The sequence below is a fragment of the Protopterus annectens genome, chromosome 3.part0 (genome assembly GCF_019279795.1).
Source record: "Protopterus annectens isolate FY-2018-M chromosome 3.part0, PAN1.0, whole genome shotgun sequence".
Classification (NCBI taxonomy): domain Eukaryota; kingdom Metazoa; phylum Chordata; order Ceratodontiformes; family Protopteridae; genus Protopterus; species Protopterus annectens.
This window is the reverse complement of record NC_056731.1, coordinates 1,047,896,338-1,047,920,202: the sequence shown is the minus strand read 5'-3', so window position 1 is coordinate 1,047,920,202 and position 23,865 is coordinate 1,047,896,338.

Here is a 23,865-nt window from a genome sequence, read left to right as displayed (position 1 = left end):
ATAGCCAGATATCTAGAACAGTACTACATAGGCAGATGCCCAGGGGTTCTCATCAGAGCACTGCTGGTCATCATGCCCCTGGCAGATGTGCCACACCTCTTTCTACCACACGCATGTTCCAGGCTATCATGGAGGCACAGACATGAATGGAGCAGTACACCAGACAGGGACTAAGGGCACAGAGCTCTCATAACACCTCTGTAAATGACAATATCCGTGACCTAGCAGGTGGACTGTCTGCATGTATGTGCATATTGGACACATGGGCAGGATGACATGCCATGTATTGGCCAATGTTAACACTCCATACTTTCTATTGGTGGCCAGTATGCATTGTACTACACAAATTTTGGAACTTGAGTACACATGTGTGTGCATGGCACAGGTTGACATTGTGCTGTGGGTGATGCTGTTGTTGCTATTTGTCATTGGTTTGCATTACTAAGGTTAACACTGTCCCAGCTGCATAATCCTTTATTAATGCACACTGTTCACCTACAGGGTTGCATGGACCATGCTATCACAAACACAAGAAATTCTCACTTATACAGTACAAGTGCATTAGTCTCATGGATCACTGCCATAAACTAAATATATAATAAAAGGTGTGAAGTTGTACCAAAAGAGTTACATACCAAGAAAGGATAACCTCTCTGGTCAGTATCATTGGGAAAATACAGTCCCTCAATAAACATACAAGGCAAGCTTCAAAATACAAAATGGCAAGGATTCCAAAGACAACACTAAAGCTTTCTTCAGTGTTGTTCATAATCTACATGGGAAATCTCAGATCGGGTCACAGTTAATGCAAATGGTCACAAAGTACACTTATCTGACTGACATTACCAATTCCTTGTCAGACAGTTTGAATGCGGATTTCAGCACCCTATCATTACACAAGGGCCACATTTCCAGACCTGAAGAATGTAAAACCTGATGATTCACAGACACTCTAGTTAAAACATCTCTTTAACAAAGTACACACCACAGTGGCAATGGCACTGGACAGTGTCTCTGGCTATGTCATACACAAGCTGACATATGAAGTCACCACTCACCTAAATGTTCTGTCCAGATGCAGCTTCTATACAGGTTATGTACTTGTGGAATTACACAAGGTAATGGTGTTCACAGTACACAAGGGTTGAGCTACAGTGCCTTCTTCTTCTTCTCCTTTCGTATGCTCCCATTAGGGGTCACCTCAGTACATCATTTCTTCCTGGCCTCTGCATCTTGCGCTATCACACCATCCACCTGCATGTCCTCTCTCACCACAGTCATAAACCTCATATTAGGCATTTTTCTTTTCCTGTTACCTGGCGGCTTCATCCTTAGCATCTATTTCACAATATACTCTGCATCCCTCCTCAGCACACGTACAAACCAACTTAATCCTGCTTATCTGGCATGGTCTACTAACCTTCAAACCTGGCCTGACCCTCTAATATACTTATTCTTAAAACTGTCCACCATCATCACACCCAGTGCAAATGTTAACATAAATTGATTAAGAGTAGAACTACAACAGGTCCTGGAAACTCTCACCCTATAAGCCAGACCAATGTTATCTGGAAGGCTATGGAGCACAGCATTATGGAACTCATTAACAGATACATTATGAACCTGCATACACTGCACCATACCCACTTAGGTTCTCTAAAAGCCAGATCATGACTCCTACACCTAGTAGACTTCAAGCCAGTCAACAAGGCTATAGGTGAGGGAGTGGAGGTCAACATAGCCAAGCTATAGCTCACCAGTAATTCATACCCATCCCACATACTGGTATTATATATAACCTCAACAGACTGACCATAAACGATTGTTAGATGATGGCTTGACAACTGACGCACAGATGTTGGACACACAGTAACATTTTCATCCTCCATGTACTATTCTATGCCAGTAACAAGTGGTATTCACCTGCACTCAGTCCTGGGACCACTCCTGTTTGGCATATAGCTTTCTTAGGTACAAGCAAACACAGTAGGGATATGTCTGCCCACGTTTCATGACAATCCATACTGTGGGCTATACTTTATTCTCCAGATGACACACATATTCTCCAAAAGGGTATCATACAGACAGATACCTGGTGTCATACTCATACTGTAAAGCTATAAGCCTAAGAAAGCATAGTTATCCACTTTTGGAAAACAAAGTATCCCCAGAGTACCACATAGGTAGTAGCCCCCAAATGTGGAACAGATACTAATGTATACACAGAGCCATGTGTTAAGTCATCTCTCCTTTGATGATCACATTACCAAAGGGTTTTGGAAATCCCTCTGTGGAGCACATAAGCAATAAAGGTTTTGCATGCAGATCCACAGAGTTTGTTGCACACCTATACTGATTAGTCATCTTTGCCAGACTTTGCTTGCTTTGGAACAGATTTCAAATATACCTCTAGCATAAACCCTCACTCACACTCTTCGATAGAAACCATGATGAGTGGATGTGAAACGGAAGAAGTAGCCCAGGGATCACTGCAGTGGCGAAGCTTGTCACAAGCATACAGAAGTGACCTAAGGTCTGGAAAGTGCCAGCATGGTCTGGCAAAGATAACACATGCATTCATGGAGAAAGCAGAGTACCCACCTATGAAATACTTGAGGTCACATGTATGTATATGAATTTGCCCCACAGCTACCTTACATGTGTAATGCACATACAGTTGTCATTGGGATATGTCATACACTAGAAAAATCACAAACCACTCCACATTGACATACACCTGGAATACAGACAGCAAGTGCAAGATTCAAACTCTTTCCTAACTACATTATGATACTACAGCACTATGCATTTACACTATGTGCTATACACATCAGTGGAATTTCACCTTTCCACAGGTATATTTGTAGGATGGTGACATCAGCAGACTTGACAAAGATGAGTATACCACTTTTAAGGGGTGTGAGTAGTCTCCAAACAGGGTGCTTTTTCCCAGGGAGACACACACACACACACACACACACACACACACACACACACACACACACACACACACACACACACACACAGAAGGCAAGCGCAAGATTCAAATCCTTACATAACTAGGTTTTGCTACTACAGCAGTACGCATTTACACAACGCGCTGTACATATTACTGTGGTTTCATTTTTCCACAGGTATATTTGTAGGATGGTGACATCATCAGACTTGACAAAGATGAGTATACCACTTTTAAGGTATGTGTGTTGTCTCCAAAACAGTTACTCCTCCCCAGGGAAACACACACACACTTGGCAAATGCAGAATTCAAACCCCTAATTACATTATGATAACGCAGCAGCACGCATTTACACAACACGCTATACACATTACTGGGCTTTTGCTTTTCCACAGGTATATTTGCAGGATGGTGACATCATCAGACTTGACAAAGATGAGTATACCACTTTTAAGGTGTGCGAGTAGTCTCCAAAAAAGGATGCTTCTCCCAAGGGAGATGTACAAATTTGGCAAGTGCAGGATTCAAACCCCTACCTAACTACATTACAATACTACAGCAGTATGCATTTACACAACATGCTATACACATTACTGGAATCACACCTTTCCACAGGTATATTTGTAGGATGGTGACATCATCAGACTTAACAAAGATGAGTATACCACTTTTAAGGTGTTTGAGTAGTCTCCAAAAAGGTTGCTCCTCCCCAGGGAGACATACACACACTTGGCAAGTGCAGGATTCAAACCCCTATCGAACTACATTATAACATTACAACAGTATGCATTTACATGACACGCTATATACATTACCAGGATTTCACTTTTCCACATGTATATTTGTAGGATGGTGACATCATCAAACTTGACAAAGATGAGTATACCACTTTTAAGGTGTGTGAGTAGTCTCCAAAAAGGTTGTTCCTCACCAGGGAGAGACAGACATACACGCACACACACACACACACACACACACACACACACACACACACACACACACACACACACACACACACACACACACAGTTGGCAAGTGCGGTGTTCTTAATCCAAAGTAAGTACTTCTTTACAATTCAGCAAACGATATGGAGTTACAGAGTGCAATACAGACATTATTTGCTGACAGTCTGCACAAAGGTTTTTTTTCACATTTGCTAACCTCAGCAGGGTTATCATACTAGGTGCATTGTGAGTGTATTGTATGCATAGGCCATGACCATACCTTATATGGGTTGATGCACCACATGCTGGCACACACAGGGTCAAACCTTGAGTAGCATCATACCTTCACCTACATGATACTGGAATATAACAGAAAGATGATAAACTTGAACAATTGGCTGAGCTTCTGGTGTCATTCAAAGGGGATCCAGTCTCTGTCTGCCTGTGATGACATGATAGACAAGCCTTGTTGCTTTGCTACCAATGGTTTGCTTCTGTCACCCCTATGCTTCTGAATACTGGCCAAGGCTTTTGCTATCCCCATATTACCTTTTTCAGGCAAGGCTCAAAGGTTCATAGGTTCATAGATAGGTACTAGGCTATCGGCCCTGGGGCTTATACAAGCCCAGCCAAAAAGGTACCCTGGCTTTTGCAACCCAAGAAATTTATTTTCCTATGCCACTGTTGAGCAGAAACACAGAAGTGATCCCCAGGGTGAATTTCCTATTTCCCATCCAATCATCAAGGTTTTTCTTGAAGAGTGCTAATGAGGAGCTTTGTTTGATATAGATAGGTAGTTTATTCTGGAGTATGTGAAGTCTCTGGGACCGGAATCTATCCCTTTGGCAAGTTCTGTTTATTGTGGTGACAAGGTTTAGGTCCCTAGAGTGTGTAGGTTCATAGGTTCATAGATAGGTACTAGGCTATCTGCCCAAGGGCATTTATAAGCCTAGCCAGAATGTGTTGGCTTTTGCCTCCCTTTCAAATTAGTTTCCTGGGTCTCTGTCTGTCAGGGCCACTGAAGTAATCCCAGGGGTAAATTTGCAATTTCCCATCCACTCGTCAAGATTCCTCTTGAAGAGAGTCTGCGAGGGGCTCTGCCTAACATCACCTGGGATTCTGTTCCAGAGCGAGGGAAGTCTCTGGGACAGGAACCTATCCCTCCAGCACATCCTGTTTACTGCTTTGCTGAGGTTTAATTCACTGGAGTGTGTGGCTCTAAGAGATTTGCTTTTCTTGAGGTGGAGCATGTCCACTAATTCCGGGTTGGACATGGCCTTATACATCAGGCATAGATCACCTCTGAGCAGGCAGTTAGCAACCAAGTAGAGCTGGAGTTTCTTTAGTCGAGCTGCATAGGGCATCTCTTTGAGGCCCATGATCCTCTTGGTGAGGTACTTCTGTGGTCTTACCAGCTGTTGCATGTGCCAATTAAGGTATATACCAAATGGGGCATTGTACTCTATTATGGGCCTAATGAGTGATGAGTAGAAAGGCACAATGACCTCTCTTGATCTAGAGGTGAACCCTTTTGTGAATAGGTGGGCTACATAGAAGGAATATGTAACCACTTTGGCAATGTGATTATCAAAGGAGAGGTTACTATCTACCTGGGTCCCCAGGTCCCTTATTACATTTTCCGTACCTAGTGGATTACCACCTATGTGGTAATTTATGGGCACTTTGTTTTTTCCAAAGGGGATGACTATACATTTTTTGGCATTCAGATTGAGGCCATGGTTTTGACACCAGGTATCTGTCTCTGTAAGACCCTTCTGGAGGATGTCTGTGTCAGCCAGAGAGTCAATTATGGCCCCCAGGTTGCAGTCATCTGCGAACTTGGTCAGCCATAGTCCTCCCGTGCTTGCTTGTACCTCAGAAAAGTATAAACTGAACAGGAGGGGTCCCAGGACTGAGACCTGTGTGATGCCATTTGTGACTGGTTTAGAGTCGGACATGGCACCCGCAACTCTGGCCATGTGTGTTCTATCCATGAGCCAGTTGGCCACCCATCTCGTGACATAGGAGTTAATGTTCAAGCTGGTAAGCTTGTCTATTATGCCAGAGTGGGGTATGGTGTCAAAGGCCTTAGTGAAGTCCAGGTAGGCTGTATGGACTACTTTCCCTTCATCTATGGCCTTGGTAACTGTTTCAAAGAAGTCAGCTAGGTTTAGGAGGCAGGATCTGCCTTTAACAAAGCCGAATTGGGTAGGGTCCAGTGTCTGGAGCTTCCTAATGTCTCTGTTTATGAGTTCCTTGATAATTCGCTCCATTGTTTTGCAGACCAGGCTGGTCAGGCTTATAGGGTGATAATTCCCAGGTTCTGTTGTGGCACCACCTTTGTGGACCGGGATGACTGTTGCTGTATGCCATTCTTTGGGTACATAGCCTGTGGTAAGGCTGAGTCTGAACAGTGAATTTAGGTGAGGGTTTAGTTCCTTTTGGAGCTCGTGTACTATGCAGCCTGGGACACCATCCAGTCCCATTGATGCTGTGTTCTTAGCTTTGGAGAGGGCTGTTTTTATCTGCATGTCCATGATGTCTGGGGCAATGCATTCTTCTGGGATGGACACAGGCCCTTTTGGGGGTGGAGGGGTGAAGTTTTTACTAAACTTGTTCGCCAGGATGTTGGCAATGTCAGTTGGTTCAGTATATGCTTTGCCATTTTGCAGTAGCTCAAAGCATATCTGAGAGTTGCCACCTAAATGTTTGATATAGCTAAAGAAGGCTTTGTGGTTATCTTTAGATTCCTTGGCAATTTTTCTTTAGAAACTGGTCTTGGATGATTTTATGAGTGATTGTAGTTTCTTGCTAATAATGATCAGTGATGCTTTTCCTTTTTGGAATTTTGCTCTATCATGTAGTAGTTTCCTCCTTCTGTTGTATAGCTTATTTATGGCCAAGGACCACCAGACTGGTTTCCTCTTTTTGGAGAAGTGAGTCTTGGTTTTACTCGGGATGGCTCGATCCATGCATCCCTGTAGATGCTAATATAATGCACTTGTAAAGGATTCAGCAGATTGGATAGCATTATCCTGCAGCAAGGGGACTTTGAAATTTTCCACTTCGGTCTTGAGAAGTGTGACGTTTGCTTTTGAAAAGTTTTTCACAGTGGTTTCCTTGACTGGGGGTGGAGTCAGGATGTGGATGTCCAGTTTGATTACTCTATGATCTGATCTTACCAGTGAGGGGTTTACCTCTGGTGTGGAACACTGATCCCCCATGTTGGTGATGATCAGGTCCAGTATGTTGTCACCTCTAGTGGGCGTGGTGATCAGCTGTTCCAGGGCATTTGAGTTTATAAACTCTAGGAAGCATTGGGCAAAGGAGTTTGTACTCGAGTAATTCTCCCAGTCAATGTTTGGGTAGTTGAACTCTCCTAATATCTTGGTGTTTGGTAGGACCTTTATATTTTCCAGTATTCTCAGGAATGCTGAGTGAGGGTCCTGAGACAAGGTAGGTGATCTGTAGCAGGCTACGATCTGATAAGCAGCTTTGCCCACTGTTAGTAGCACATAGATGGTCTCTGAGGCATCGTGCTTTGCCACTAACCTGGGGGTGTGGGTATCCTTTATGCAAATGGATACACCCCCTCCTTTTGTATTTCAGTCTGGGTTTTGGAGCCAAAGCTTGGAGAGATTGCGATTTCTTTAAGTGGAGCATGTTCAACAGCTCTGTGTTTGACATAGCTTTGTATGTCAGGCAGAGATCACCTCTAAGTAGGTGATATGCGATAGAGCAAAGTTTTGAGATGGTCTGTGTAGGGCATGTATTTGAGTCCGCTAATCCTCTTTGTGAGGTATTTCTGTGGGCTTTCCAGTTGTTGTAGATGTCTTGTGAGGTACATACCAAAAGGGGTGTTGTATTCTATAATTGATCTAATGAGTGATGAGTAGAGGGGAACAATGACCTCTTTTTTTCTGCATGAGAAAACTTTTGTGATGAGGTGTGCCACGTAGAAGGATTTCCTGACTACTGTGGTAATGTGATTATCAAAGGAGAATCTACTGACCACCTGTGTCCCAAGGTCTCTTATCACACTCTCAGTGTTAAGTATACTACCTCCTATGTTGTAGTTCATGGGTACAGAGTTTTTACCAAAGGGAATGACAATGCACTTTTTGGCATTGAGCTTAAGGCTATGGCTTTGACACCAGGCATCTGTCTCAGTGAGGCCCTTTTGTAGGATGTCCACATCATTAGTAGTTTTGATTATGGCTTCTAGTCTGCAGTCATCTGGGAGCTTCATGAGCAAAGACATTCTTTGTTAGCCTGTACTTCAGGGAAGTAGATACCAAACATGACAGGACACAGGACTGAACCCTGTCGTACTCCACTTGTCACTGGTCTGAAGTCGGACTTGGAGTCTGCTACTTTCACAGTGTGGGTTCTGTCAGTGAGCCAGATGGCAACCCATCTTGTGACATAGGGATTTATACCTAGTTTAGTGAGGTTATCTATAATTCCAGAGTGGGGGATGGCATTGAAAGCCTTGGCAAGATCTAGATAGACTGTGTGAACCACCTTACCCTTATCTACAGCTTTGGTGACTGCTTCAAAGAAGTCTATCAGGTTTAGGAGACATGATCTGCCTTTTCCAAACCCGAAATGGTTGTGGTCAAGAGTTTGGAGATTGCCAATGTCTTTGTTTATAAGTTCCATGATGATACGTTCCATGGCTTTGCAGACCATGCTCATCAGGCTAATGGGGCGCTAGTTCCTGGGATCCATGGTGGCTCCACCCTTGTGTAGTGGGATAACCGTCACTGTGTGCCATTCAGCAGGCACAATGCCTGCGATGAGGCTATGATTGAACATGGTACTTGGGGGTGGTGCCAGTTCGTTCTGTAGTTCATATAGAACACAGCCTGGGATGTTATCTGGTCCCATGGATGCTGTGTTCCTGGCTTTGGAGAGTGGTTTTTACCTGTGCAACCATGATGACAGCAACTTTGCATTCTTCCGGTATAGAGATGGGCTCTTTCATGGGTGAGAGGGGGGTAAAGTTAGCACTGATCCTATCTGCCATGATGTTGGTAATATCAGTTGGGTCTGTATATTTAGTCCAAACACAAATGCCAAGAGGTCCAGCAAGACAAACAATGTTCTCAGTAGAAAAAACACTTTAATGTGAAGAGCAAAGCTTTCGGATAAAATCCTTTATCAATACTGAAAATACAAATGCAAATGTAGAGTATATATAGGTCTAAAAAAGTCATATGACCGGCAGCCAAGAAGTCACATGACTCAACCATTAAAACAAAACATGTAAAATAAATAAATATGCAAAGCTAAAAATGCAACAGCATAATGCATATATGAAAACAAAAAAATTAAAAAGCAAGAATGTATATTTTTAAAAAAGCATACTTTTATACCTAAAATCAAATGTGCAATCATATACATAAAGAGAAAATCTCATAATCTAGATCTACTCATTCTAACCAAATAGGTTTAAGGCTGACAGTACTATTCAGACCAGGGGTGAGTCACCCATCAATCTAATTATCCAGTTATATTCTTTAATTTCTAATTTGTTATTGATATCACCACCTCTGGGTGAGGGTGAAACATGGTCTATAGCTTTAAATTTAAATACATGCTGTTCACCAAAACATAGCCTGTGTTTATATAAAGCATTAGTGTCAACACATCTTCGGATTTCAGACTTGTGTTCTGTGATAATATCTTTAAGTTTAGAAAGAGTTGCATAATACACAGGTAGTGAGGTAAACCGCAGTTACATTGAACCTAAACAGCCTCTTACTGACTGGGTGTTCAAAGATACCTAAATGTTCATCATCAATGTCATCACAGCACGAGCAATTATAACATTTTCGTGTACCCATAGTGCTGGATGGATGTGTTGTGATATTTGTAGGAAAACCTAAAACTGTTATTTGGCAATACACAGATGTTGACTCAAGGCTGCTGTCAATGTACCTGTTGTTAAAAGTTCATGATGATGTATGCGAAGCAGAAATGAGACAAATGTTTGATATAAATAATAAGAAATATAATGATAGAAAATGTTTTAACCTTAGCTATGAAGAGTTTCAAGCATACAGAGACTTGCAATCTAATATAAATATTGTCATTAAGCAAGCGGATAAGGGGGGTGCAGTTGTGCTTATGAATAGAGACAAATATTTTTGGCTATGTCTAGTTTACTTAGTGATGACACTGCATTTAAGGAAATCACCCCTTTGGATGTTAAGAAATGTATCTCATACGTGAATATGGTGATTTATGACCTACAGATCCAAGGTGACATAGACATAGATCTATTCAATTATTTGACCATACAGTTATATGGTATTCCTAAGATCCACAAATCCCTCACTGATCCACCAATGAGGCCAATTGTTTCAGGTGCTGGTTGCTTTCAGTTTATTTGCATGATCAACTTCAACCATATCTTAGTCAATGTGACTCTATCTTATGACACCATTGATTTTGTTCAGAAGCTTAAGCAATGGTATAACAACATCTAAGAAGGTACCTTTTGGTAACCCTAGACATAGTATCTTTGTTTACTGTCATTCCAACTGATATTGGCCTGGCTTTGTTGAGGGAATTCTTAGTCTCATGTCCTGATCCCAACTTCCACAAAATAGAAAAAATATGTACTCTCATGGATGTGGTGTTGAGAAATAATGTTTTCCTTTTAATGAATCCTTGTATCTTCAGCTCACAGGTGTGGCTATGGGGGTCGGTAGCCAATACTTATGCCAACCTAGTTTTATACCAGTGGGAAAGGAAACATTTATTTAGTGGTTTGAATCCATATAAAGATAATGTAGAGTTCTTTCAACGATTTGTGGACGACTGTTTTTTGATTTGGGGGGGCACGTTACAGGATTTGAATGATTTTATGCTGTACATCAATTCAATTTCATCTTTTTTGAAGTTCAAAATGTGTTCATCTGAAATCACTATTAATTTTGGATATCAACTTGAGTCTAGAACAAGCCTCATAGAAAGGAAGTCTGTGCAGGAAGGTACACTCATGCAAGTAGTATGCATGCACCACATGTTTTTAGAGGTACTGTCAGGTCTCAATTTTATAGAGCCAGTAGGTTTAACATGGAAGATCCTAGCTTCTCTGAACAGTTGAATGAGATGATAGCTGATTTCACTAACAGTGGTTATGATGCTACCTTCTTAAATAATGAGAAACTAAATGTGCTAGAGGAAAGAAAGTCGAGGGTGGCCCCTGTTATGTCAAATGCTTGCCCAATGTGTCCATCCAGAATGAGATGAAAGTAAGATCGCACTTCGTTTAGTACAAAGACACCATGTATTAAACATATTATCCATAAGAATTGGCTAATCTTGATGGCATCTGAAGAGCTAAAACCAATGATGGCCAATGTCCCATTTCCTCTGTTACAAAGATTTTCCTACAAATATCACAACACATCCATCCAGCACTATGGGTACACGAAAATGTTATAATTGCTCATGCTGTGATGACATTGATGATGAACATTTAGGTATCTTTGAACACCCAGTCAGTAAGAGGCTGTTTAGGTTCAATGTAACCTTAAAGATAGGATCACAGAACACAAGTCTGAATCCGAAGATGTGTTGACACTAATGCTTTATATAAACACAGGCTATGTTTTGGTGAACAGCATGCATTTAAATTTAAAGCTATAGACCATGATTCACCCTCACCCAGAGGTGGTGATATGAATAACAAATTAGAAATTAAAGTATATAACTGGATAATTAGATTGATGGGATTTTCTCTTTATGTATATGATTGCACATTTGATTTTTAGGTATAAAAGTATGCTTTTTAAAAATATACATTCTTGCTTTTAAATGTTTTTTGTTTTCATATATGCATTATGCTGTTGCATTTTTTAGCTTTGCATATTTATTTATTTTTACATGTTTTGTTTTAATGGTTGAGTCATGTGACTTCTTGGCTGCCAGTCATATGACTTTTTTAGACCTATTTATACTCTACATTTGCATTTGTATTTTCAGTATTGATAAAGGATTTTATCCGAAAGCTTTGCTCTTCACATTAAAGTGTTTTTTCTACTGAGAACATTGTTTGTCTGTATATTTAGTGCCATTGCGATGTAACTCAGAGCAGATCTGAGTGTTGCCATTGTGATTCTTGACATAGCTATAGAATACTTTGTGGTTGTCTTTAGAATCAGTGGCAATTTTCTTTTCGTACCTAGCTTTGGAGGATTTTATCAGGGATCACATCTTCTTACTGAGGCTGACCAGGGAGCTCCTCCATTCATGGGTTTTATCCTCTTTTGCAACAGTTTCTTCCTTCTGTTGTGCAGTTTGTTTATGGCAGGGAACCACCAGATTGGCTTCCTTTTCTTGGGGGATAGCATCTTGGTTCTGTTTGGGATAGCACAATCCATGCAATCATGTAAGTGCTTATAAAGTGCAATTGTGTAGGATTCAGTAGTCATAACTATACTGTCCATCTGCATGGGTGTCCTGAAGTTCACCACTTCTGTCTTAAGAATCATGAAGTTGTCTTTGGAGATATTTTTTAACATGGTTTCCTTAAAAGGGGGTGGGGGCAGAATGTGGATATGTAGGGTAATTAGCTTATGGTCAGACTGGATCAATGAGGCGTTGACTTCAGGTGTAACACCAGTTATAGGTTCATAGGTTGGTACTGAGCTATCTGCCCGAAGGCATATATTAGCCCAGCCACGTTGTGCGGTATTCACCGCCCCTTTAGTAGTTCCCTAGACCCTTGTACTAGCAGCTAGTACCCTTGGACCCTATCTAGTATTGCTGTTGGTGTGATCCCTGGTGTGAACTTTCTGTTTCCCATCCACTCATCAATGTTCCTCTTGAAGAATGATAGTGAGGGGCTCTGTCTTATGTAGATCGGGACCCTGTTCCATAGTAAGGGAAGTCTCTGCGAAGGGAATCTATCCCTCCAGCATGTTCTATTCATTGTTTTGTTGAGGTTTATATCCCTAGAGCGTGTAGCTCGAGTAGATTTGGTTTTGCTAAGATGGAGCATGTTCAACAATTCTGGGTTGGACATGGCTCTGTACGTTAGACAGAGATCGCCTCTGAGAAAGCGGTATGCAACAGAGAACAGTCTTAGCTTTTTCAATCATGCTGCATTGGGCAACTGTTTGAGGCCAGTAATTCTCTTGGTTAGGTACCTCTGTGGTCTCTCCAGCTGCTGGAGATGTCTAGCCAGGTACATTCCAATTGGTGCATTGTACTCAATAATGGGTCTGATGAGGGAAGAGTAGAGGGGCACCATTACATCCTTAGATCTTGATGCGAACCCTTTCATGATCAGATGGGTCACATAGAAGGATTTTCTAACCACTTTGGCAACATGGTTATCAAAGGAAAGCTGGCTATCTACTTGGGTCCCTAGATCCCTTATTTCTTCTTCAGATTTCAGGGGATTACCTCCTATGTTGTAGTTTGCGGGTACTCTGTTTTTTCCAAAGGGGATTACTATGCATTTTTTTCGCATTTAGCTTCAGACCATGGCTTTGTCACCATACATCAGTCTCATTTAGGCCCTTCTGGAGGATCTCCATGTCAGCCGGAGACTCTATTATAGCACCTAGTTTGCAGTCATCTGCAAACATAGCCAGCCACAGGCCTTCCGTGCTTGCCTGTACTTCTGAGAAGTATATGCCAAACAGGAGGGGCCCCAGGACAGAGCCCTGAGGCACACCACTCATTGCTGGTCTGGATTTGGACATAGATCCTGCTACTCTTACTTTATGGGATCTGTCTGAGAGCCAGTTTGTGATCCATCTTGTGATGTAAGGGTTTATGACCAGGCTGGTGAGCTTATCAATAATACCCGAATGGGGAATGGTGTCAAATGCTTTAGCAAGATCAAGGTAAGCCGTGTGTTCCTCCTTTCCCTTATCTATAGCCTGAGTAACTGTCTCAAAGAAATCCACCAGGTTCAGGAGGCATGGTCTGTCCTTGACAAAGCCGAACTGTGTGGGGTCCAGTGACTGGAGGTTCCCAATCTCTCCATTTATGAGTTCCATAATGATTTGCTCCATAGCCTTACAGATCAGACTGGTCAGGCTTATTGGTCGGTAGTTCCCAGGGTCAGTTGTGGCCCCACCCTTGTGTAGCAGGACCACCGTTGCTGTGCGCCATTCTCTGGGCACATATCCTGTGGAGAGGCTGAGACCGAACAGGGTATTAAGATGCGGGGTTAATTCCTTTTGGAGCTCGCGTATGACACAGCCTGGGACACCATCTGGTCCCATGGAGGCAGTGTTTTTAGCTTTAGATAGAGCCTTGTTAACCAATGTATCAGTAATAATTGGACTTACACAATCCCTTGGAATGGTAATAGGCCCTGTAGATGGTGGTGGTGGTGGGGGGGGGGTTTGCACTGAACCTGTCAGCCAAGATGTTGGCAATGTCAGAAGGGTCAGTGTATTTTGTTCCATTTTGTACTAGCTCAGAACAGACCTGAGCGTTGCCATTTAGGTTTTTGACGTAGCCATAGAAGGCCTTATGGTTATCCTTGGCATCCTTGGCAACTTTCTTTTCAAAATTAGCTTTAGTTGACTTGATGAGGGCTCTCAATTTCTTACCAATGCTGATCAGGGATGATTTTTCTAATTGAGATTTGGCCTTTTGTTGTATAAGTCTCCACCTTTTATTGTAAAGTTTGCTTATGGCCGGGGTCCACCAGACTGGTTTCTTCTTGCTTGAGGAAGGAGTCTTGGTTTTATTTGGGATAGTATGGTCCATGCAATCCTGAAGATGCATATAGAGTGCCTTGGTGTAGGATTCTGCATCCTGGATATCATCATCCTTCTGCAAGGAAATAGTGAAGCTTTCCACTTCAGATGCAAGTAGTTTGATGTTTGCTTTGGAAAGGTTTTTGGCTATGGTTTTTTGACTGGGGGAGGTGGAGGGGTGAGGATGTCCAGGGTTATCAGTTTGTGGTCGGATCTGACCAAGGAGGGAGTGATAACGGGTGTGGTACAGTGGGCTCACATATTTGTGATGATTAAATCCAATATGTTGTCCCCTCTAGTGGGGAAACATACTAGTTGTTCAAGGGCATTTGAATTTATAAATTCTATGAATCTCTGAGCATAGGGGTTGGAACATTGGTAGTTCGCCCAGTCTATACCAGGGTAGTTGAAATCACCCAAGATTATGGTGTTGGGTAGGACCTATATATTTTCCAATGTCTCAAGGAATGCAGAGTGAGCATCTTGGGACATGGTGGGTGATCTATAACCAGCTATGACTTGAAATGTGGTTTTGCCTGCTGATAGTTGTGCATGGATGATCTCTGGGGCATCATGCTGCACTACTAACCTGGAGATATGGGTATCCTTGATGAATATGGATACCGCCCTTTGTACTGTGATCCGGTAACTAAGGCCGGAAGGTATGATATGAATTATAACCTGGCAGTGCTGGGGTGCTCTTTTGAGCCTTGAACCAGGTTTCCGTCACTGCACAAACATCGATTTTCTCCATGCTGAGGAGAGCCTCGAGTGTGTGCATTTTGAGGTTGAGACTTCTGGCGTTGAGTAGCATTACCCTTAGTTTTTGGTTACCTGTGCTGGTTACGGTGGTTGGTTTGTCCTTTGAGCCTTGCCTAAAAAAGGCACTATGGGGACAGCAAGAGCCTTGGCCAATATTTTAAAACCTAGGTGTGACAGGTGCAACCCATCTCTGGCAAAACAGTGAGGCTTGTCTATCATGTCATCCCAGGCAGACATACACTGGATCCCTTTAGAAGCTTAGCCAATTGATGAAATTGATCATTTTGTCTTTGTATTGTGGTATCATTCTAGGTGAAGGTAGTATGCTACTCAAGGTCAGGGTCATACCAGCCTGGGCTACATGATCAGAGAGCTCCTCAATGTCTCTTTTCATGTAGTCCAGGGAGGTACAGCTTAGATCATTCACACCAACATGTACAATGACAGCGTCATACTTGTACTTGTTCTGGAGTGACCTAAGTGCTTGTTTTATGTGGTGGATCCAAGCACCCAACAGGCAGCTGACAGTAACCTTCTCCTTGTTCAGCCTGGTGAGTGGAACATCCATGTGCCTTACTATAGAGTCTCCTATTACTAGCGTGTTAGGTATGGTGTTTTGCCTTAAGGGCTGTTGTGAGGCACACTGCTGAGGTGAATTATGTGTTTTTTGGCTTGTGTTTGGGGGTGCAGGTTGCTTGCTTGTCTGCTTTGGAGGGCACTGTTTCTTTTTCAGATTTGTACCTTGTGCCTCCGAATATGTTTTTGTGTATTTATGCGTATGTTTTGCCGGTGCTTGTTTTGTAGATTCATGTGTGACAGGTGGTGTGATGAAAGTGTGTCCCTTATCCTCTTGACTGTCTGTTACAGTCATGGGTTGAGAGTGCTTAGCCTCCAGTCTGGCTGTGTATTTGCATCTCTCACAAGTGTTTGTGTCTAGAGGTAAGAGGAGAGTGTTGTCTGTATACATGGGGCAGTTGTGACATTGCCTCAGGATGCCCAATTTCACCAGATGAACTGGAGAGTACACCTGAAGCTGACCTCTGGACATGCTTTGAAGAGTAAATTGAACTTAAGTCCTGTGGACGATCAGGGGTCTTATGCTATATTATAATAGTGCTGTCAAGGAAATTTGGAGAATAATAGTGCTGTCTAGGAGATTAGGACAAGTGCTGATTTCTGTTTTGCAAGTGCTGCAATAAGAGCAGCTGATCTGAAGCACTTGAGTTGAGGCTTGCCTAGTTCTAAGGGAAAATTTACAGCGCAGACTTTGTCATCAGCGTCAGTCAGAACAAACCAAACCAAACCAAACCCATGACCAACACAAATAACCACAAAGTGAGCTAAATGCTACTCATTGCCAGAAGTCTCAGCCTCCAGATGCACACACTCGAGGCACTTCTCAGTATGGAGAATACTGATATCTGTGCAGTAACAGAAATCTAGTTCAAGGCTCCAGAGAGCACACCAGCACTACCAGGATACTACTCATTCCATACCTTCCAGCATCAGAAACTGGATCATAGTTCATAGGGTGAGGATGTATCTATATTCATCAAGGATATGTACACCTCTCTCTACATACTCTCTACAGGATATGTACCCATAGAATGTTGTACAGCAATGTTCTTCCCACTCCACAGGGGTGGGGCCACAAATGACCCTTAGCATTCATGCTCTATGAACCTGATGAGTCTGATCTGCAAGGCAATGGAGCCAATCATAATGGAAGTCAACAATAAAGACATCGGGAACCTTCATATAGTTGGGCACATCCAGTTTGGCTTTGTCAAATGCAGATCACACCTCCTAAACTGGGTCGATTTCTTTGAGACAGTTACCCAGGCAACAGATGATTGAAATGAGCTCCACACAGCCTACCTATATCTCGCTAAGGCATTTGACACCATTCCCCAGTCAGGTATCATAGATGAACTCACCAACCTGGGCATGAATCCATACATCACAAGATGGATTGCAAACTGGCTCACAGATAGATCCCACAAATTAAGAGTTGCTGGCTACATGTAAGACTCTACACCGGTAACAACTGGTGTCCCCCAGGGTTCAGTCCTGGGGTCCCTCCTGTTTGCTATAGACTTCTCAAAAGTACATGCCAACACAGGAGGGTTGTGGTTGACTAAGTTTGCTGGGAACTGTAAAGTGTTTGCCATACTAGATTGCCCAGATGACACAAATATTTTCCAGAAGGGACTCTATGAGACAGATATGTGTGGTGTCAGAATCATGATCTCAAGCTCAATGTGTAAAAATGCATAGTAATCCCCTTTGGTGAAAACAAAGTACCCACAAACTACCACATAGGTGTTACCCCCTTAAAACTGACAAGGTAATAAGGGATCTGGGGACACAAGTAGATAGTCATCTTTCCTTTGACAACCATGTTGCCAAAGTGATTGGGAAATCCTATGTGGCCCACCTACTCAACAAAGGGTTTGCATCAGGATCAAAAGAGGTAGTGGTGGCCCTCTACTCTTAAGTCATCAGACCCATCATTGAGTACAATACATCATTTTGGATGTACTCAACTAAGCATATCCAGCAGCTGTAGAGACCACAGAGGTACCTCACCAAGAGGATTACTGGCCTCAAACAGTTGTGTTATGCAACACAACTGGTAAAACTAAATCTGTTCTCCATTGCGTACCACCTACTCAGAGGCACACTCTGCCTAACATACAGAGCCATGTCCAACACATAACTGTTGAACACGCTCCATCTACGTATAACAAAACACTACACACTCCAGGGATATGAACCTCATCACAACAATGAATACAACATGCTGGTGGGATAGAGTACCATCCCAGACACATGCCTTACTGTGGAACAGAGTCCCAAGGTACATCAGACAGAACCCCTCACTGACATTCTTCAATAGGAACCTTCATGAGTGGATGGGAAACAGACAATTCACGCCAGGCATCACATCAGCAGCCCCACTAGAAAGGGTATTAGGGTAGTAACTATTAGAACTAGGGCTTGGTAGACTACCCAATGGGGTGGTGAAAGCTGCACAACTTGCCTAGGCTAATATATGCCTTCATGAAGATAGTTCACTACATACCTATGAACGTATGTGACAGGTACACGTCTACAGATAGTAGATGTGTACTTCATTGTACAGTCATGTTGTACAGCAGGCACATGGACCACATACACTGTAATTCTTACAGATACTGGTGGCTGTTATGTACAGTGGGTGAGATGTGCACCTCATGTCTTTTGTGCCATTGGGATGTGTGCTGGGTGGGACAGTCCTGGATGGCTCCCAGTCATGGTCACTCTCTTACACACATCTCTGCCCATCCATCTTTGGCTTATTATACTGTGTTCCCCCTATATATATATATATATATATATATATATATATATATATATATATATATGGGTACATAGGTAGGTAATAGGCTATTTGCCTGAAGGCATATATTAGTATGGCCAGAGTGTGCAGCTATCACCACATATGGGGTTAGTTTCCTAGGCTTCTGTGTAGTAGAACTGATGAAGTGATCCATGGTGTAACAGTTCAGTTTCACATACACTCATCAAGGCTCCTCTGGAAGAGTGACAGTTAGGGACACAGCTTAATGTAGGTTGGGAGCCTGTTCCAAAGCAAGGGAAGTCTGTGAGTTAGTAATATATCCCTCCAGCATGTTCTGTTTATTGTTGTGATGATGATATCCCTAGAGCATGTGGCACAGTGAGCTTGGGTTTACTTCAGATAGTGCATGTACATCAGTTCTGCATTGGACATATACCTGTCTGTTGGGCAGAGATCGCCTGAGTAGACAGTAAGCAACAGAGTACAGATTGAGTTAAATTCAGTCTTGTTGCATGGGGCAACTGTTTGAGGCCAGTAATCCTCTTGTTGAAGTACTTCAGTGGTCTTTCCAGCTGCTGAAGGTGCCTAGTCAGATTCATTGCAAGTGTGCCGTGATACTCTCTAATGCGTCTGATGACTGATGAGTAGAGGGAACCTCCTTTGACCTACATGCAAAGACCTGGGCAATTTGTGGGAACACATAGCATGGTTTTCTAACCACTTTTTGAATGCGTTTCTGGAAGTAGAGATGACTATCCACATGTGTCCATAGATCCCTTAATATTACCTCCATATTTAGGGTGTTGGCACCTATGTGGTATTTGTATGACTGTAGCTGGAGGCCATAATTTTTACACCACATCTGTCTGACTGAGACCCTTTTTAAGGATGTCTCTGTTGTCCCAAACATCAGTTATGAAACCTTTTTGCAGTCATCCCCAAACGTTGCTAAACATAGCCCTTGTGTGTTTGGCTGTATTTCTGAAAAATATACACCAGACAGGAGGGGTCCCAGGACTGAGCCATGGGGGACAGCAGTTGTTACCAGCTTGAACAGGAGACCACAATTCTTACCTTGTGGGATCTATCTGTGCCCCAGTGGGCAATCCATCAGATTACATACGTGTTTATGCACAGGTTGTTGATTTTGTGGATACGACGTGTGTAGGATGTTGGAAAAGGGCTTTTCAAGGTCTATGTAGGCCATGTGGAGCTCATTTCATTGATGTATGTCCTAGGTGACTGCCTTGAAAATTTTCTATCAATTTAGGAACCATGCTCTGCCCCTGACCAAACCACAATGGGTAGGGTTGGCTGTTTGTAGGCTCCCAATAGCTCTGTTTATGATTGCTTGTCTGAAGAAGGCAGGGTAAGAACCTTGCCGAAAGCACTTACTTAAATAAATTTGCCTTTTGGAGTTTTGTCGGCTTCTATTGATTCTCACCCGCTTTTATTTTGTAAGCTCTGTTTATGAGTTCCATGGTGATGGATCAGGCTTATTAGGCTTATAAGACTATAGTTCCCATGGTCTGTTGTGCAACGACACTTGTGGAGTGTGCCAAACGTTGCTGTAACCCATTCAACAGTTTCATATCCTATACAGAGGGTGAGTCTTAACAGACTGTTCAGGTGCAGGGTCTGTTTGTTTTGGAGTTCACATATGACACAGCCAGGGAAACCATGTCATCCCATAGATGCCATGTTTTTAGGTTTGGATAGAGCTGTTTAACCAATGTATATGTGATTTCGGGGTTTTTACAATCTCCAGGTATGGTAATGGTCCCTTTTGTCAGTGAGAGGGGGTAAATATGTATGAACCTGTCTGACAAGAGGTTGGCAATGTCAGTCATGTACATGTATTCATTTACACTTTGCACTGACTCAGAACATATATGAGTTTACATTGATATTTATGACATAGCGAAATAAAGCTTCATGGTTCTCTATGGACTCTTTGGCAATATTTTTGCCAGAACATGGCTTGGATAATGTTAGGAGTGCTCATTGTTTTTTGATGATACTGATCAGAAATTTATTGATCTTCTTTGCATTTTCACTTTCATTGAACAACTTAAGTACTTGTAGTACATCGTTTGATTATGACACGGGTCCAATATATTATATGGGTCTGTTTTCATATTACTGTGTGCACAAGGCAAGATTAGTGAATAGTGACAAGTGTCTGCAGTAAGAATTGCAACTGCCAGATATGTGTGGCCCACTGCTGTGCTCAGACATGGCCTAAGTGTGTGAGCATGCCCAGTATGACCTTTCAGTATGTTGCTGACTGAAATTTGTTTGTGTGAGCATGCCCACTATGGGCATATATACTATACGTGTGTGAAAAATCAAGTTGGTTTTTACTTCAGGGCTCACATTTGTGTTGTACATCGACAGGAAGCACGCTGTGCCTGCAGAGCTTCCATGAGTCAATTTGCATAGACTTATCAACATTTCTACATACAGGGGGGGACAGCTATTATTTGTACATTTCTACCCGGGGGGGCACACCTGATTGTTACTGTGGGTGTATATAGGATGAGGGATACACCTGACACTTGCACATTTGCTAGGCCTGTACTGCTATGTCAGGTACAAAATTTCAGTCTGTACTGTTGCGTATCGTACTGGCTTGAGGCATACTACTGTACTACAGACCTTAGCTTCCAATTACACGCATATTAGTTTGTGACTTCATAGCCTGCCCAACCCACATCACACTGCCTGGCCTGCTGTTATCTGTCTGCATAGGCCTGGGGGAGGTTACTCATATGCCTCTTCAGAGAGCAGGATACAGCATTTGTTTGTGTTTACATTTGTCAATTGTCTTGCTGGCTGTGACTGTTAGGTATGTGACCCCTCCCCAACTGGTATGTGTGAGCGACTTAAGTTGTGTCTCTACCAGTGAAATGCTGTCATGGCTTAGTGGTTCAGTACTTTGACTATAGTACACAGTATCCTGAGGTTGAGCCCTGTCACTGCTTTTTATTTTCCTGCTGGGCAGACCTGACTGGTTAAGAAACAGTAAAGCAGGTGTGAGTGTGTTTACCCGAATTTGCTCGACTTTGCCCAACATTGTCCAACTTTGCCCAACATTGCGCTGGTTAGCGCAGTGCGCAGCTACACACAATTGTATTTAAATATGCTCAATACTGGTAAATTTTGCTTAGCAGTGCTTTATATTGCTTAAAATAGGGACTCATGCTTCAGGTGGTGCTGCAGGGCTGCCTATGTCGGATGCATATATTACACTCCTTATACATGTTTGAAAACAGGTAGTGTCAAGTTAGGCATCCCTTTTACTGTATGTGCGAGTCAGAGAGAGAGAGGTGTCATTTCCAGGGTTCCTACTGAGTCAGTGTATGTGCTATGCATTGCCTCTTTGCCAAGGCCAGGGCATACCGGGCATGCCTCCTTCTGCCTACTGGGGCAGGCTCAGGTTGTTCCTTCTCTGAGTCACACTGTGCCTGTTCAGGCCTTGGCAATGGTGAGGGGCTGTTTGGCCCTGCCCCATGTTGTTCCTGCTGCAGCTGTTTCCACAGGATCATATTGTGTAGCATGGCACACACCATGACAATTTGGGTACATGTAGTTGGTGAGTACTGCAAAGATCCACCAGATGTGTCCAGGCACAGGAACCATGACTTGAGCATCCCAAACACACGCTCAATTATGTTTCTTGCTTGTGCGTGTGCCTCATTATGGAGTTCTTGTTCAGGTGAGTGTTTATTTCTGATGGGTGTCATCAGCCATGGCTCCAGTGCGTATCCAGCATCCCCCACTAGGTGGCCATCAGGGATGTCCCCATTGGCAAATCTCTGGTACAGCTGCGTTAGATGCCAGATGTGGGAATCGTGATAACTTCCAGGGCAGCCAGCACACACATTCATTATTATGCCCTGGCCATCGCACATGACCTGGCAGTTGATGGATGGGAAGCCCTTGCGGTTGATATTTACCCTACCCCGCTCACCAGGTGGTGCTTTGATGTGTATGTGCGTGCAGTCTATTGCACCCACTACCTCAGAGTATTCTGCTATTTGGCAGAAAAGACCCATATTGCTGGCCAATGCCTCACAGGAATTGAGGAAATATACGTGCTCACTGACATGTGCTGAGATGGCATCCAGGAACTGGTGCAGTATCATGGATGCTGATGCCTGTGAAATCCCCATCATATCACCAGTTGGTCTCTGGAAGGTACCTGTAGCTAGTATTCTTAGGCCAACACATATTTATCCACTGGGATGGGTTCCCCTCTGTTGGTTCTGTGTGTAAGGCATGGCCGGCACAGCTCAACAGTTTGCTGCAGAAGGTCTCTGTCCACCTTATAGTGCTCCACTATCTCCAGCTCATGTTGCCCCTGGTAGGTTACCTTGGGTCTGTACACTCTTCTCAGTCTCCTCACTGTGGGTTGCTCAGCAGCATTCACAACATCACCACCCTCAGCATCTTGCACATGTTGGTTTACGATAGCAAGAGCAGCCCCTAACATTTTGTCTGACTTTAAAGTTTTTAAGCTTTCCCTCTTTGTATACTGCAGTGTTGCAGAGTTCTTTGGAAAAAACAGGGAATAATGCGGTTTGCACAGTTTAAAGTGCTGGGCTGGGCTAGTCTGCTACCTGTGTAATTGGCTGATTCTGATATATTTCACCTGGCAGCTCTGCTAGTTCTCCTTGGTTAACTTCCTACTACTTCTTTTCCTTCCCTTTCCAGCCCAGGGCAGCTCCGTGCAAACAAGCGCACATGCATGCACACGCATGCACATGCTGTATGCACGTTTGCAAGAAATTTCAGATATATTTACGGCGTACACTTTTGGTTTATGGTTTTCAAAAAGGACAGCTGTAGACACGCCTCTTGCAATCCTGAGCAACTCAGGGCAAACACAAGACACTGTGCTTCAATAAGCTTACAGCCTTTCTGACACACCCTCTCATGATGTTACCTATATTCTACTCTACTACTCACCTACTCCTATACGTACACTCTTGGTACATGGCTCACATGCTGGGGAAAATTGGGATTCACTATCCTTATCATCATTTGCATAGGATTGCCTGCTAATGCATGGTTACATCTCTCAAACTGAGCTTCACCCCCTTAGCAACCACTACTCAGTGG